Source organism: Erinaceus europaeus, chromosome 13, assembly GCF_950295315.1.
Source record: "Erinaceus europaeus chromosome 13, mEriEur2.1, whole genome shotgun sequence".
In the NCBI taxonomy this organism is placed as follows: Eukaryota; Metazoa; Chordata; class Mammalia; order Eulipotyphla; family Erinaceidae; genus Erinaceus; species Erinaceus europaeus.
Genome location: NC_080174.1, coordinates 81,317,507 through 81,333,459, shown reverse-complemented (window position 1 = coordinate 81,333,459; position 15,953 = coordinate 81,317,507). Strand labels below are relative to the sequence as shown.

At 40.3% G+C, this 15,953-nt stretch overlaps 1 protein-coding gene across 6 annotated transcripts in view; it reads left to right on the top strand.

Annotated features, from left to right (window-relative positions):
• NFIA (nuclear factor I A) overlaps nucleotides 1-15,953 on the top strand; it is a 482,852-nt gene that overhangs the window by 27,983 nt on the left and 438,916 nt on the right. The gene's annotated exons all lie outside the window — the stretch shown is intronic.

Here is a 15,953-nt window from a genome sequence, read left to right as displayed (position 1 = left end):
TCCACTGCTCCTGGAGACCATTTTTTTTTCCTTTTGTTGCCCTGGTTGTTTTATTGTTGTTGTAGTTATTATTATCGCTGTAATTGATGTCGTTGTTGTTGGATAGGACAGAAAGAAATGGAGAGAGGAAGGGAAGATAGAGAGGGGGAGAGAAAGATAGACACCTGCAAACCTGCTTCACTGCCTGTGAAGCGACTTCCCTGCAGGTGGTGAGTTCGGGGCTTGGACCCAGATCCTCATGCTAGTCCTTGCGTTTTGCGCCACTTGCTTAACCCGCAGCGCTACCGCCCGACCCCCTGCAGGTTCTTAACTAGGATTTTGTTTCAGTAAACTCGGATGCATCAGCCATGGATTCTTGAACTGTACAGGGAGGAACTGAACTCTGTGAGGGGTTAGAAGAGTAAGGCACATGCACATAGTGTTATACCAATGTGCCATGCTGCCCGCAAGATCCCTTTCACAACCGCATGCAGTATTGAATGTTCTTTTTTGTAACCCAGGCAGTAACAGTCTTTAAGTAAGCATTAGTTGTATTTAGACACATCTGAGATAATTTGAGTTAGTTATCCTTCTGGATTGAGTTAACCAGTGAGCACAGCTAACCTAGAAATCGGAGAGGGCACGCACGAAGATAGAAATAACAGTTTTGGGGTGTGAGGCATGCAGGAGCTCCTTGTCTTCCTGTGTAAATCCATACCCAAATTTCATTTTATTTTGCCTCCACGGTTTTCACTAGGGCTTGGCGCAGGAATTATGAATCCACCGTTCTGGGCAGCCATTTTGTTTCCCCTTTTTTATTGGGTAGGACAGAGAGAATTTGAGAGAGGAGGGGCACTAGAGAGGGAGAGAGAAAGACAAACACCTGCAGACATGCTCCACCGCTTGTGAAGCGTCTTCCCTGCAGGTGGGGAGCCAGGGGCTCGAACCCAGATCCTTGTGCTGTCTTTGCCCTTAGTACTATGTGCGCTTAACTAGGGGCACAGCCACCGGGCCCCCCCAACCCACATTTTACATTGTGGTATACATATAGAATTTTGGTCTTTTTCTTGCATTATTCTTTCTTTCTTTCTTTCTTTCTTTCTTTCTTTCTTTCTTTCTTTCTTTCTTTCTACAACAATGACCGCAATAATAACTACAACAATAAAACAAGGACAACAAAAGGGGCTAAATAAATAAAGATAAAAAAATTAAAAAATAAAAAGAATCCACTGCTCCTGGAGGCAATTGCTGCCCTTGTTGTTTGTCATTGTTGTTGTTGTTGGATAGGACAGAGAGAAATGGGAAGAGAATGGGAAGACAGAGAGGGGGAGAGAAAGACACCTGCAGACCTGCTTCACTGCTTGTGAAGGGACTCTTCTTGAGTGGGGAGCCATGGGCTGGAACCGGGATCCTTACACTGGTCCTTTCTCTTTGCACTTAACCCAGTATGCTACCATCCGGCCTTTCTGCCTTTCTTCCTTTCTCTCAAAGATTTTATTTATTTATTAATGAGGAGAGAGAAAAAGAATCAGCCCCCACTTTGGTACATGTTCTGCTGGGGATTGAATTCAGGACCTCATGCTTAAAAGTCAACACTTTTATCCACTCTGGCGTCTCCTGCACCACTGAATTATTTCTTCCTACCTGAAAAGTTTTCACCTACTTTTTAGTGGCTATTTACCTGAAATTTGATCTGAGGACTCATTTCCCTGCACCCCCCGTGGCATACTATTAGTACTGTTTTGGTACTGAGCACCAGCACTCCCTGTACCTTCATAAAATGACCTGTGCTTTGGGCTGTATTCATTTTTGTCTGCTCCATGAAGAGGTGCCTTGGACCCAGCATTTAGCCTTTGTTCAGCATCTTTGTTGAACGATGACTACATGAGAACTTTGGGTCAACTAGATAACATATTGGAAAATAACATTTCAGAAAAGTCATAATGCAGGGGCCGGGAGGTAGCATAGCAGGATAAGCACATGGCTCAAAGCTCAAGGATCCCAGTTCGAGCCTCTGGCTCCCCACCTGTGGGGGGGTGGGTTGTCACCTCACAGGCAGTGAAGCAGGTCTGTAGGAGTCTATCTTTCTTTCCCCATCTATGTCTTCCCCTCCTCTCTTGATTTCTCTCTGTCCTACTCAACAGCAATAACAACAATAAGAACAACAAAGGCAACAAAATGGGAGGAAAAATGGTCTCCAGGAGCAGTGGATTTGTGGTGCAGGCACTGAGCCCTCCAGCAATAACCCTGGAGGCAAAGGAAAAAAGAAGTAATGATGCATTTTCCTATGTTTATTTTTTTTTTATTTGAATTTCTTTATTACAGGCTTAATGTTTTACAGTGGACAGTAAATACAGTAGTTTGTACATACATAACATTTCCCAGTTTCCCACACAACATCACAACTCCTATGCTTTTTTATGGAAAAGTATGTCATGACTTCTCCAGCAAACCAGTAGTTTGGGGGTGTTCACCTGAGAACTGATGTTTAGCCAGTTTTGATTCTCTAAATGACTTTGTCTTCTCACCTCTGTGGTGTTGACTGATTTGTATTTCTTCACAAACTCAAAATGTCATGCTTACCTACAGGAATTATTGATAGGTGAATAACTATAGTTCTGAAAATAAGAGTGACTTGCTTTTTCAGCTGAGATCCTAGTTTGGACTTTATATAAATTGTTTAGCTTGGGGAGATACAGTATCTGGATGTAACAGAATTTGATAGCCTTTGCTTCAGTTTGTATGTGAGGACATCTTTATTTTTTTAGAGATATATTTAAATTTTTTTAAAAATTTATTTATTTTCCCTTTTGTTGCTATTGTTCTTCATTGTTGTTGTAGTTATTATTGATGTTGTTATTGACGTCGTCGTTGTTGGATAGGATGGAGAGAAATGGAGAGAGGAGGGGAAGATAGAGAGGGGGAGAGAAGACAGATACCTGCAGACCTGCTTCACCGCCTGAATCAACCCCATAACACGTGGGGAGCCGGGGGCTCGAACCTGGATTCTTACACCAGTCTTTGTGCTTTGCGCCACATGCGCTTAACCACTGTGCTACTGCCTGACTCCCAGAACATCATTTAAAAAATATGTATGTATATATATTTATTTATTTATTCCCTTTTGTTGCCCTTATTATTTTATTGTTGTAGTTATTGTTGTTGTTGATGTCTTCCTTATTGGATAGGACAGAGAGAACTAGAGAGAGGAGGGGAATACAAAGGGGGAGAGAAAGACAGACGCCTGCAGACCTGCTTCACCGCCTTTGAAGCGACTTCCCTGCAGGTGGGGTGCCGGGGGCTCGAACCGGGAGCCTTAAGCCAGTCCTTGTGCTTTGAGCCCTGTGCGCTTAACCCACTGTGACACCGCCCCACCCCTTACATATGTACGATTTCATCACCACTCTGGACCATGTCTATTTCAGAGAGAGAGGTGAGAAAGTAGAGACACCATAGCACTAGCTGGAAGCTTCCTCCAGTGCAGTAGCTCTGCCTACGTTGTTCTTTGAACCTGGGCTGTGTGAATAGCAAGACACATGTTTGGTCTACCTGGATAGCTATCTTTGCTGATCCACTGTGAACTGTTATTTTATTTTTGGTGCCGGAAATTCAATTATGTCTGATACTGCCACTCATTGCTGATATCATCTTTCTTCTTTTGTAATTTTAGAAAGTGACAGAGAGAAGGGCCTGCTGGAGTGGGGGTGGGCAGAGACAGAAGAGAATGAGAGACAGCATATCACTGCTTCATAGTTCATGAAGCTTCCTCTGGTGCCTTGCATGATGGTATGATGGTCCCAAGTGGTGCTGGGGGTTCAGATCTGGGTCTTTATCGCACGTGGTGAAGTATGCACTTCATGGAGAAAGCTCTCCCGCCATCCCACTGTTGAACTTTTTTTGTCTTCATAGTGGCTTCACTGTTCTAGGCTAATATATATACATATACATATACATATACATATACATATACATATACATATACATATACATATACATATACATCAGAAAAAGAGAGAGAGACAGGGAAAGACAGACACCACAGCACCAGTTTCCCCCAGTAGAATGGAAGGCAGGTTTAACCCTGGGTTCCATGCATGATAACCCACTATTATATTTTTCTTACCCAGGCTTATAGCTGGGTCCCTGTAGCACAGAAGCTCCACCGATGCCAGTGGCTATTCATTTCCTTCCTTCCTTGCTCTCTCTTTGTCACTCTTTCTCATTTCTTTCACAGTCTTTCTTCCTCTCAACTTAAAAAAATTATTATCTTTATTTATTTATTGGATAGAGACAGCCAGAAATCAAGAGGGAGGGGGGGGATAGAGAGGAAGAAAGACAGAGGGACACCTGCAGCCCTGCTTTACCACTCATGAAGCTTTCCCCCTGCAATTGGGGGACTGGGGACTCGAACCTGAGTCCTTGTGCATTGTAACGTGCGCTCAACCAGGTACACCACCACCCGGCCCCTCTCAAATTTCTTTTTAAATATTTTGTTTGTTTTGGATAGACACAGAAATTGAAGCCTCCCCCTCCACTCCCCGCTGGTGGGGACTGGGGCTTGAATCTAGATCAGTGCACACTGGGAGTTGGGTGGTAGCATAGCAGGTTAAGTGACGGTGGCGCAAAGCACAAGGACTGGTGTAAGGATCCCGGTTCAAGCCCCCAGCTCCCCACCTGCAGGGGAGTCGCTTCACAAGCGGTGAAGCAGGTCTGCAGGTGTCTATCTTTCTCTCCCCCTCTCTGTCTTCCCCCTCCTCTCTCCATTTCTCTCTGTCCTACCCAACAACCACGACGACATCAATAATAATAATGACAACAACAATAAAACAAGGGCAATAAAAGGGAAAAAATAAGTAAATATTTAAAAAAAAAAATAAGGGATCAGTGCCCACTGGGACACATGCAGTGTGCCCAGCCCCTTCATTATTTTATTTATTTATTTATTTTTGAAAGATGAGAGATGAAAATGGTGATAAGAGAAACAAAGGGGAAAGACATCTGCAACACTGTTCTTTCTGCCATTCAGGAAGCGTCCCCCTGTGCAGGCGGGGGCTGGGCCTTGAACTAAGGTCCCTGTGTGTGTCAGTGCATCTGCTCTCCCAGATAGATGCCCGCAGCTAAATGAATTTTTTAAATTGATTTAATAATGATGGACAAGACTGTAGGATAAGAGGGGGTACAATTGCACACAATTCTCACCACCAGACTTCCATATCCCATTCCCTCCTTTGGTAGCTTTCCTGTTCTTTGTCCCTCAGGGAGCATGGACCCAGGATCATTATGGGATGCAGAAGATGGAAGGTCTGGCCCAGCTGAATTTTTAAACATAACATTCTTCATTAAAAATGGATTTATTTATTTACTTACCATAGCACCGATCAGCTCTGACTAATGGTGGTATGGACTGAACCTGGGACTTTGGAGCCTCAGACATGAGCCTCTTTCCATAACCATTATGCTGTCTACCTCCACCCAGAATGGAACCCTTCTCAAAGGGTTGAACACTGGACTATTTCTTTTCTTTTTTTCCATTTGGAATTTCACAGTGCTTTGCCCTGCAGGGAGTTTGCCAGTCATGTTCTTATCTCTAGTGAACTTTTGTAGGTTTGTATGTTTTTATCTTTATTGAATTGGCTATTTTGGGGTAGAGTTACTTATCCAATATTGGGAGAGGCCAAAGGCAGTAGTAGTAGACAGGCTAAAAGATCAGAATGAAGGAGTTGGACTTAATTATATATGGTGAACTCTTAAATTCCCCCTCTTATCCAATGATTGCCTCATTGAAACGGTTAGACCAATTTCATTAGTGCCAAAATGCACTAGCATATGTAAATCTCCTTTGTTTAATTGGAGACCTATTGATTGTAGGTAACATAAGCCTCTCTAAGGGAAACAGAACCCAACTGGAGATAAGAGTTTCTTCTCCCCGACACATCCAGCATTCATGATTTTATTTCTCTAGGCATGCTCATTATCAAAACTGCTCCACTGCAGACTTTCCCATAAAGTGTTTCCGTCTGCCCTGTTTTCCTATCTAAAAGCTCCTACTGGTTTCAGCCAAGGATAATGGAAGAATTTTGATAGGATATACATTTCTTTCTGTCTGTTTTCTTTCTTCACTCCCCCTCTCCCTCCCCTCCTTTCGTTCTCTCTCACCTCTAAGGCCTTAAAAGCAACAGGAAACACAAAGTTATAACATGTGAGAATAGGTTTGTTTTAAAGGGGCTGAGAATAAGTCTTCTTTTGTGATTTCGCTGAATGATAAGAAAGGCCAGATTCTGACCAGCTTTTTCTGGAGAGCAGTTACCAAAATAATTCATCAGGAGCAAAAAGCAATGTAACTATTTACTTAACATTCTAATTGGATCTTAAAATTGCAGAGAGGAGTATGCCAGTCTGCCTTTTGCAGAGTAGTATAAATCATGGGATTGTCCCACTGTACTTCATAGCATTAGAACATCTAACTGAGTATTCAGAAAAAAATCATTAAAAAAAAATAACATATCTTCTTGTAATTCCATTTTTCTAAGTGTTGGAGTCAGGCTAACATCAATGTATGGTGAGTTAATTACAATATCATAAGAATATCAAGGAGGAGAAATTCCTGTTTGTACGTTGTAAGTTTTTATATAGTGGCTCAGTTATTTTCAGAGGACTGGAGGGATAGTGTGTCTATGCACAGTTTTCATGCCTGAGACTCCAAGGTCTCAGGTTTAGTTCCCAGCACCACCATAAGCCCGAGTTGCACAGTGCTGTTAGACATAATGACAGAATGAGTCAGGTATTGCAAAGGTAAATATTTCCATTTTTTAAATACAATTACACATAATATTAAGATCTTGAGTTGGGAAGAACTCTAATATTTTTATATTCCTTAGCATATTATTGACCTCTAAAGGAGAAAGTTAGTCAAATTACAGTAGCTTGTTTTTTTAACTAAATTTCCCCCCTATTTTTGTTGCCCTTGTATTTATGTTATTGTTGTCATTGCTATTGTTAAATAGGACAGAGAGAAGTGGAGAGATGAGGAGAAGACAGAGAAAGGGGAGAGAAAGATAAGACACCTGCAGACCTGCTTCACCACCTGTGAAGTGACCCCCCTGCAGGTGGGGAACTGGGGGCTCGAACTGGGATCCTCACGAAGGTCCTGGCACTTCCTTTGCACCATGTGAGCTTAACCTGCTGTGTGCGCTACCGCCCGACCCCCTTAATTAAATTTTTAATGTGGTTGATGTCATAATAGTAAATGAGTGACTTTTTCTTTTTTTACTATTCTTTTAATTTTTCCTGTCAATGTTACTAGTTAACTTTGTTAAGTCGTAAGAAATGTATTTTGTTTATAAAGCATATACTGGCTGTCTCTTTACTGATAGTAATTTTATATCAGCCACTATAGTGCTTATCAGTGAACTTCTAACTCAATTATTACTTAACTTTCTGTATTTTTGTCTAAGGATGAAGACAGAACAAAGAGTACCCTCATTTTGGCAAAGTATGAGAAGACAGAGACGGCTATTTTCTTAGTTCAATAGAACTAAAGTGGACCTTCAAGGAGAAAAAAAAATTTTTTTTTCCCTTTTAGAATCATATCTCTGTACACCTACAAAAACAGTTGTGGTGAAATTCTGACTGAGTTTCTGATGAAATGGGGAACTCCCCAGTTCAGTTAATCCATGTCACTTTGAGTACTGTATGCTATTCATGCCAGTCAAGTCTTAGAAACATTGCCTTTGGGAATTATTCATAGGGACTTTATTTCTCTAACCAGAATATTATCATTGGAAGGAAGCTCGGCACTCATCTATGGCTCCTTCTCTGCCAAACCACAAAAATGAATGTGTTGATTTCTTCATATCCATCCGTCCATACATACATGTATATATCATTGCCTAACTATTTACAATAAACCCAGCTCATTCTTTCTCAGCTCAGGAGTAAATATTTCTTTTAAACTAAGCTAAAATCAGCACATGAAATGGAATGCTAGCGCAGACTGGATGATGCCTGTTAATTTAAATAGAAATGTGGACGGATTATCTGCAGGCTTGGGTTATCTATACTGGAGTCACCTCTGTAATATGGAATCCTTTCTGTTTGTGCTAAGAGACTGAGCTTGTAATTAAATACTAGTTATTTACAACAGTCAGGTAAAAAAAAAAAGAATAATTTTTCTTATCCTCAAGTGATTTTTTTTAAAGTGTCATTTACTAACTTTTTAATGAAAGAGAGGTATGGAGAGAAAGACCAAAGCATTGATCAACTCTGGTTTATGCTAATTCTGGGAACTGAGCCTCAGGCAGAAAAGTCCTTTGCATAACTTACGCTGTGCTGTCTCCTGATTCCCCCAAATAATTTTCACTTCTACCTGTGCTGCTTACTAGAATTTCATATTTGTGTAGATACCTTTCTGGATTCTAAATCAGAATCACTGATCAGTTTGTCTATCTTGTGCCCTCACCCTGATTCATTTACTGAACACAGTTAATTTTGAGATTTGAAAAGGTAAAATTCTCTATACTTCTTTTTCGTCTTTTTCATCCTGCCCTCCACCTCCCCAAGTTCACTTGGCCTTTGCACCTGCACAGTTCCATTCTCAGGGGTCTCTCTCTCTTCTTCAGAATTTTTTTCTTCATGTAAAAGGTGAGAGATATAGAGAGGAGAGACACTGTTGTTTGACACCACTGTTCATGAAGCTTTCTTTTTGGTTGGTGTTCTCATGTGTTGGCCAGGGGCTTGAACCTGGGTCATCACACTAGTTACTTAGGAGGTAGCACAGTGGATAAACTGTTGAACTCTTGGGACCGTGTGGTGGCTCACCTGGTTGAGCGCACATGTTACAGTGCACAAGGACCCGAGTTGGAGCCCCTGGTCCCCACCTGCCGGGGGGGAAAAGCTTTGAGAGTGGTGAAGAAGGGCTGCAGGCGTCTTTCTGTCTCTCTCCCTCTCTATCACTCCCTTAACTCTCAACTTCTGGCTATCTCTATCCAATAGATAAAGATTATATATATATATATATATATATATATTTTTTTTTTGCCTCCAGGTTATTGCTGGGCCTCGGTGCTTGCACTACGAACTATGAATCCACTGCTCCTGGAGGCTATTTCTCCCCTCTTTTGTTGCCCTTATTATTTATCATTGTTGTTATTTAGGGCAGAGAGATATCTAGAGAGGATGGGAAGACAGAGAGGTGGAGAGAAAGATAGACACCTGCATACTTGCTTCACTGCCTGTGAAATGACTTCCCTGCAGGTGGGGAGCCAGGGGCTTGAACCTGGATCCTTACTCAGGTCTTTGTGTTTCACGCCATGTGCTCTTAATCCACTGCACTACTGCCTGGCCCCATAAATTAAAAAAAAAAGTGTTGGGTTTTTAAATTTTTATTTATATTTATTTTTAAAAATTTCTTTATTGGGGGATTAATGTTTTACAGTCGACAGTAAATACAATAGTTTGTACATGCATAACATTTCTTAGTTTCCCATATAATAATACAACCCCCACTACTTCCGGGGTGGGCGAGGGGAACAGTACAGTTTTGGATTTTGATCCCCAGCACTGCTGTGTGTGTTCTCTGTCCCTCTTCCTCCTCCTCCTTACTCTCATGAACATACATTTAAAAAAATGTAGCCTACTAGGTGAGCTATCTTCTAACTACATTCCTTTTTTTTTTTTTTTTTTTTTTGTCTCCAGGATTATTGCTGGGGCTCGGTGCCTGCACCAAGAATCCACTGCTCTAGGAGACCATTTGCCCCCCTTTTGTTGCCCTTGTTTTATCATTGTTGTAGTTATTATGTTCTTATTGTTGTTGTTGTCGTTGGATAGGCCAGAGAGAAATCCAGAGAGGAGGGGAAAGCAGAGGGGGAGAAGATAGACACCTGCAGACCTGCTTCACCGCCTGTGAAGCGACTCCCCTGCAGGTGGGGAGCCGGGGGCTCGAACCGGGATTCTTACTCTGGTCCTTGTGCTTTGCGCCACATGCGCTTAACCCACTGCGCTACCGCCCGACTCCCCTCTTTCTTTTTTATCTGATAGGGACAACTTAAGCTTTGATTTCTTCATTTATTTTTGTTTGTTTTCTGTTGTTTTGTCATCTCATGCGCTTCACCACTTCCGGTCGACCTTTGGAGAGGGAGAGAGACCACAGCGCTGAAAGCTCCCCCAGTTGCCAGAGTCCTCCTGTCTAGTGTAGTGGGGGGTCTTGAACTTGGAATCTTATATATGGAAAAACAGACACCCTCCCAGTAAGCTATCTCAGTGGCCTATATGCCTTCTCTATTATTGTTATTATTATTTTTTAATTCATTTTTTAAAAAGTCAAATAATTGTTTTGACTCTAGGGTTGTTGCTGGGGCTCGATGCCTAAGCTACTAATCAATCCAATGCTTCTGGCGGCCATCTTCCCCCCCCCCCCCATTTTTATTGGATAGGACAGACGAAAATTGAGAGGGGAAGAGAAGAGAGAGAGGGAGAGAAAAAGATAAGACACTTGCAGACCTGCTTCACCTCTTGTGAAGTGACCCCTCCCCCCTGCAGCTGGGGAGCTGGGGTTTTAAACCAGGATCCTTGAGTGGGTCCTAGCGCTTCGTACAGTGTGTGCTACTACCGGGTCCCCTTTTCTTTATTCTTTTTTTTTTTTTCCTCCTCCAGGGTTATTGCTGGGCTCGGTGCCTACACCATGAATCCACGGCTCCTGGAGGCCATTTTCCCCCCTTTTTGTTGCCCTAGTTGTTGCAGCCTCGTTGCGGTTATTATTGCCACTGTTGACGTTGCTTTGTTGTTGGATAGGACAGAGAGAAATGGAGAGAGGAGGGGAAGACAGAGAGAGAGGGGAGAGAAAGATAGACACCTGCAGACCTGCTTCACCGCCTGTGAAGCGACTCCCCTGCAGGTGGGGAGCCGGGGGCTCGAACCGGGATCCTTACGCCGGTCCCTGCGCTTTGCGCCACATGCGCTTAACCCACTGCGCCACCGCCCGACCCCCTCTATTCTTTTTTAAAAATGTTTAGTTGTTCTTGGTGCTTCACTATCCCATATATATTTTAGAATGGTTTTGTTAGATTTCACGAAAAATCCTATAGTCGTTTTGCTTAGAAATGTACCGACTCTACAAATGAACTTTTACTATCATATTTTTATGAACATGGCATGTTCTCTATTTATTTAGGTTTATTAATTTAAATCTTCATTAAGTAGAACTGTTTTTCATTAAAGTACTGAACATTGTCTCTGAAGTTTATTTTCTAATTAATTCATAATATAACTATTAATTTTTGTATTGTTATCTTATAATTAACTTTATTTTCAACCAGTTCTTGTAATTTATTTGATGTAAACAGACGAAAAATCATCTGTGATATAATTGTATCAAGTGTAAATAACAGCATTTTCCTTTTTCCTATTCTTGCCTTACTTTTACTCCCCTTACTCTTCTTATTAAGTTGAAGGGTACCTACAGTTTGTTTTGAATTAATCTGTCAGAGTGATCATTCTTGACTTGATTTCTTGGTTTCCTGTGTGTTTTTTATTCATGAATGAGATTCATTTAATGCCTTACTATTTAAATATTACATTTAATGGGTGGAGGAGGTAGCATAATGGTTATGCAAGAAGACTTTCCATGCCTGAGGCTCCAAAGTCCGAGGTTCAATCCCATCCTCCCCCAAAAGACAGAGTCGAGTAGTGCTCTGATCTCTATATCTTGCTCTCTGTATGTTTCTCATTAAAAAAAAATAATAAAATATTTAAAAATACATAAAATATATCTTTAAAATGCATCACATTTACTGATTAAATTTTAACAAGCGAATGGACAACATTTTACTATTTCTGTTAATTTCCTCTCATAGTATTTACTAGGTCTGCTGCTCAATTTTTACCAATACTCTTGGCATTTCTCCTGGCAGTTTATGTCAAATGATATAGTATGAATTTTTAGAAAGCGCGCTGCTTTGCCCTACCTACAACCAGGCTTAGCCTGGCCTCCATCCACTGCAGTGAAGGATGTTTTGGTGTTGTGGCCTCTCAGGCTTTCTTTACCTAACACTCTGTCTCTGTCACACACACACACACACACACACACACACACACACACACACTGGGTGAATAGTATTTTAAAATTTTTATTTATTTATTTATTTAGCTTCCAAGGTTATTGCCAGGGCTGGGTGCCTGCACCACGAATCTGCTGGTCCTGGAGGCCATCCCCCCCCCCAATTTGTTACCCTTGCTGTTGTTGTTGAATAGACAGAGAGAAATGGAGAGAAGAGAAGTGGAGAGAAGAGGGGAAGACAGAGAGGGGGAGAGAAAGACAACTACAGACCTGCTTCACTGCCTGTGAAGTGACTCCCCTGCAGGTGGGGAGCTGGTCCTTGCGCTTTGTGCCAGGTGCATTTAACCTGCTGCGCTACCGTCCAGCCCCTGTGAATGGTAATTTGAAGAATACGCTCATCTAAAATTTCTAAATAAGACACTCATTTGAATGTGTTAATAATTTTAATCAGTGATGGAAAGCAGCATAGTTTGCATTGGTTTGAGAATCTTTGATAACAGTAGTGTGTGTGGATAAACCTCTCAGGTTTGGGTTTGAACTGTAGAATCTTTAAGCAACATTTTTCACAATTTAAAATATCTGACTTGGATAGGTTTACTTCTTGTCCCTCCTCTGCTCCCCCCGCCCCTGTCCCCCGTCCCCCGGCAATTTTTGTTAAGACTTGAACAGATTACTCCTAATCTTGTGAGCAGACTGCAGGAAGACAACTATTAAAAGTAGAAAGCTATTAAGCAGTCAGGGGTTTATTATGCTTTAGTGTTTTGTTTAAGTCTGTTCTTAATTGGTTGATTAATGTACCCTAAGTCCTTTCCCCCCACCTCCATCTCTCTACAGATGGCAAATGGTAGATCCCAACTGTCATTGCTCACAAAAAAGGTTAGAGTTCAAAGTTGAAGATTCAAAGATACCACAATAATCAATCATAGGAACTTGTCTCAAAGTGCCCAGCCAGGCAAAAGTTAGTTAGGCAGAGTAGTAATATTCACACAGAGTCCCTTAGGACCATTTTTTTTTTTGGGGGGGGTATGTACTTGATTTTATTTAGGAAAAAAAATCAGTTATATGGTTATCTCTGTGAATTTAGTGTCAAGCATTTAAATAGACATGAAGACCAATGATAAATAACTTGTTTATAAGTTATTGAATATTGTTGGAATTTAGATAAACTGTAAAAATGAGTACAATAGAGAAAGTAACATTTATAATACATGGAGAGCAAGACACTTCTCGAAGAATCCTTTTTACCATTTTCATTTTCACATGAAGATTTATAATGGTGAACTTCCTTTTTTAGGAGGAAGAATAGAATTATGTTCTGGTATTGATCCATAAAGAGGATTTGCATTTTATTCATACTATAAAAGTCCCTTTAATGGATACATTGAGGTAATTGAATCTATACTGTGTATTACTATCAAAGTATCTTTTAAATTATCTTATGTTATATAATTTGGTAACTAAATTTAAGTCATGGGGAAGGAGATGACTATATTGTATCTTTTAATTATAATGTACAGTCTTTAATATTCTGAAAGTGGATGGCAGTTAAGGATATCTTTAGTTGAGAAAGGGGAGGAGAGAGAGGGGAGATTCCATTACACTCAGCACAGTATGAAACTAAGTCAAAGGAGTTTTGTTAATTAAATTCAATTGCCACCCATTAGACCAGTGGAATGAGATGACTCTGTTAGGACGCTGACACAGCACAGGTATGCAATTTGGCTAAATGGCCATTTCTAAACCATAGCATCCATTTCTCTACTTGCTCAGTTTTTTTTTTTAATGAGAATTTTTACTCTTAAAAAACTCAGAGTAGCCAGTGCTCGATGAAGAGTAAAGGTATTATTTTTATATAGTCGGTTGAAAATTGATTTGTTTGTTGGTCTGGAAATTACTGTACCTCACAGTAAGAATAGTTGGAAGAAAATGTCCTTTTTTTTAAGTGTACAATATCCATAGGCATGCATATTAGCAAAGTGTATACACATACCTATGTCATTATAGACAAATGTGTGCATTTTGCAATTTATTTTTTAGTTAAAATTGTTTGAGTCATAATTACTCCTTGAATCTGTAAGTCATCCTTGAAGTTATAACTGCAATTGTGGTGTATGATTGGGGAAGTTATGATAATTGTGAGAATTGCAAAATTGAAATTTAGGTGGTGGGCAAGTGTCTCTCCATTTTGGCATAAACCACTACTTACAGAAGCTTTATATGTCAGACTGATAAGTTTCTTACCATGGTGAAATGACAAGAATACCACTCAGGCATTGGCTGAGACATACTTTTGACAGCCAGCAAGCTTGCAGTGTTGCTGAGTGCACAGACTTCTACTTCCTGCCAAGCTTAAAATTGGCAAAAACCAAAAAGGATATTAGGGATTGTCACTTTAAGGAGAAATAACGTGCTAGTGTTCTGTATTTGCTCAAGGACTCTTTGGGTTGTCTGTCGAAATCTACATGTTTGCAACCAGTCGAAAAGTTTGATTGGTGGTAGCATCAAAAATGAAATTAGATCAGTCCAAGTTCTCTGACATTTGTACTAACAGTACTCATTATAACATTACTTAATAAGAGCACTATCATTATCCTTCTGTAGACGGTTAATAATACTTCACAAAAGCTAGAAAATAGACTCCCAGCAGTTCCTGACGAACAAAGTCCTACTTTAAGTTTGTGAGTCTGAAGGCAGAAGGTCTTACTTCCTGAATTTTATTTATTTATTTATTTTTCCTGTGTGGGCAGAGTGTTTTTATAAGTCACCAGGTCTTTCGTATCATAACAACTGTCATTTATTGAGAACCTGCTATGTGCTGGGTTCTGTACAAGGCACTGAAACCCTCCATGTGTTTTCTTAGGAGTTTGTGTTTAGTTATAGTCATAAAAATGAATAAGAAAATTGCATTTCATGTTGTGAAAGAGTCGGAGTCTGGAATCTGCTCATACTTTGCTATTTACAGTAAGTACTTTTGAAACAGCTGTAGACATTCAAATGAAAGTAGCACTGTGGAGTGGGAAATGTGGTAGCATTCTTTGGGAAGACTTTGCATTTCTTGAGCTTTATAGCCAACAGAAAAGGAGATTGTTGTGCATTCTATTAAATACTGCCAGTATGATTAATTTAAAGGGTTACATTTTATTGAACCCTGGTGTAGATGTTCTTTGTCACCCCACATTCATAGCTAGTTAGAGTGCGTGTAGCATTTATCAAAACTTTCTGGAGCCCCTCACCTCATTAGCGTCTGAATCTCTATTCAGCAGTTAATGTCCGTTACTGCGAGAGTGCTCAATTCTTGTTTTCAATAAGCCAGTTGTAAAATGTCAGACTGTCACTTACAATATAAAAAACCAAAAATGATGGTATTTGTAAAAATGTTATCACCTCATAAAAACAAATTGTAAAGACATGAAAGTGATCTTGCTCAGCTGGGCTTTCAGAAGGGAGTTGGTACAGCCATTCTAAATCCCAGTTGTGTAGATTCCCACACTTTTCTACCAATGGAGAGGTTTACACAAGCATAATTTAGGTTACAAGTACGCTCATTAACATCTCATTTGCATAAATTGTTGAAGTCAAAACAACAAAGAATTGTCTAAGAAGTTTAATCCTATTTGTCCAAAATAGACAGATTAAAAAAATTTAAAAAACAGGCTCTAAAAATTGGCAGTTTAACTATGTCTTCAGTGTACTGCATAGTGCCATTTAAGCCATGCATGGTTTTGATTTGCCTAAGAATCTATTTCTCTACTTTTAAAAGAATGTTCCATTTTTAATATCCATTTAGAATCCAACTAAAAGCACTATACTCTGGCCTCACAGTAATAACAAGAGATTAAAAGCAGTGTACAGTAGTAGTAACATAGAGTTAGTAGTATGGCTCAGTAGATGTGGGATGAAGAATGTATTTGTGTGTTCATGT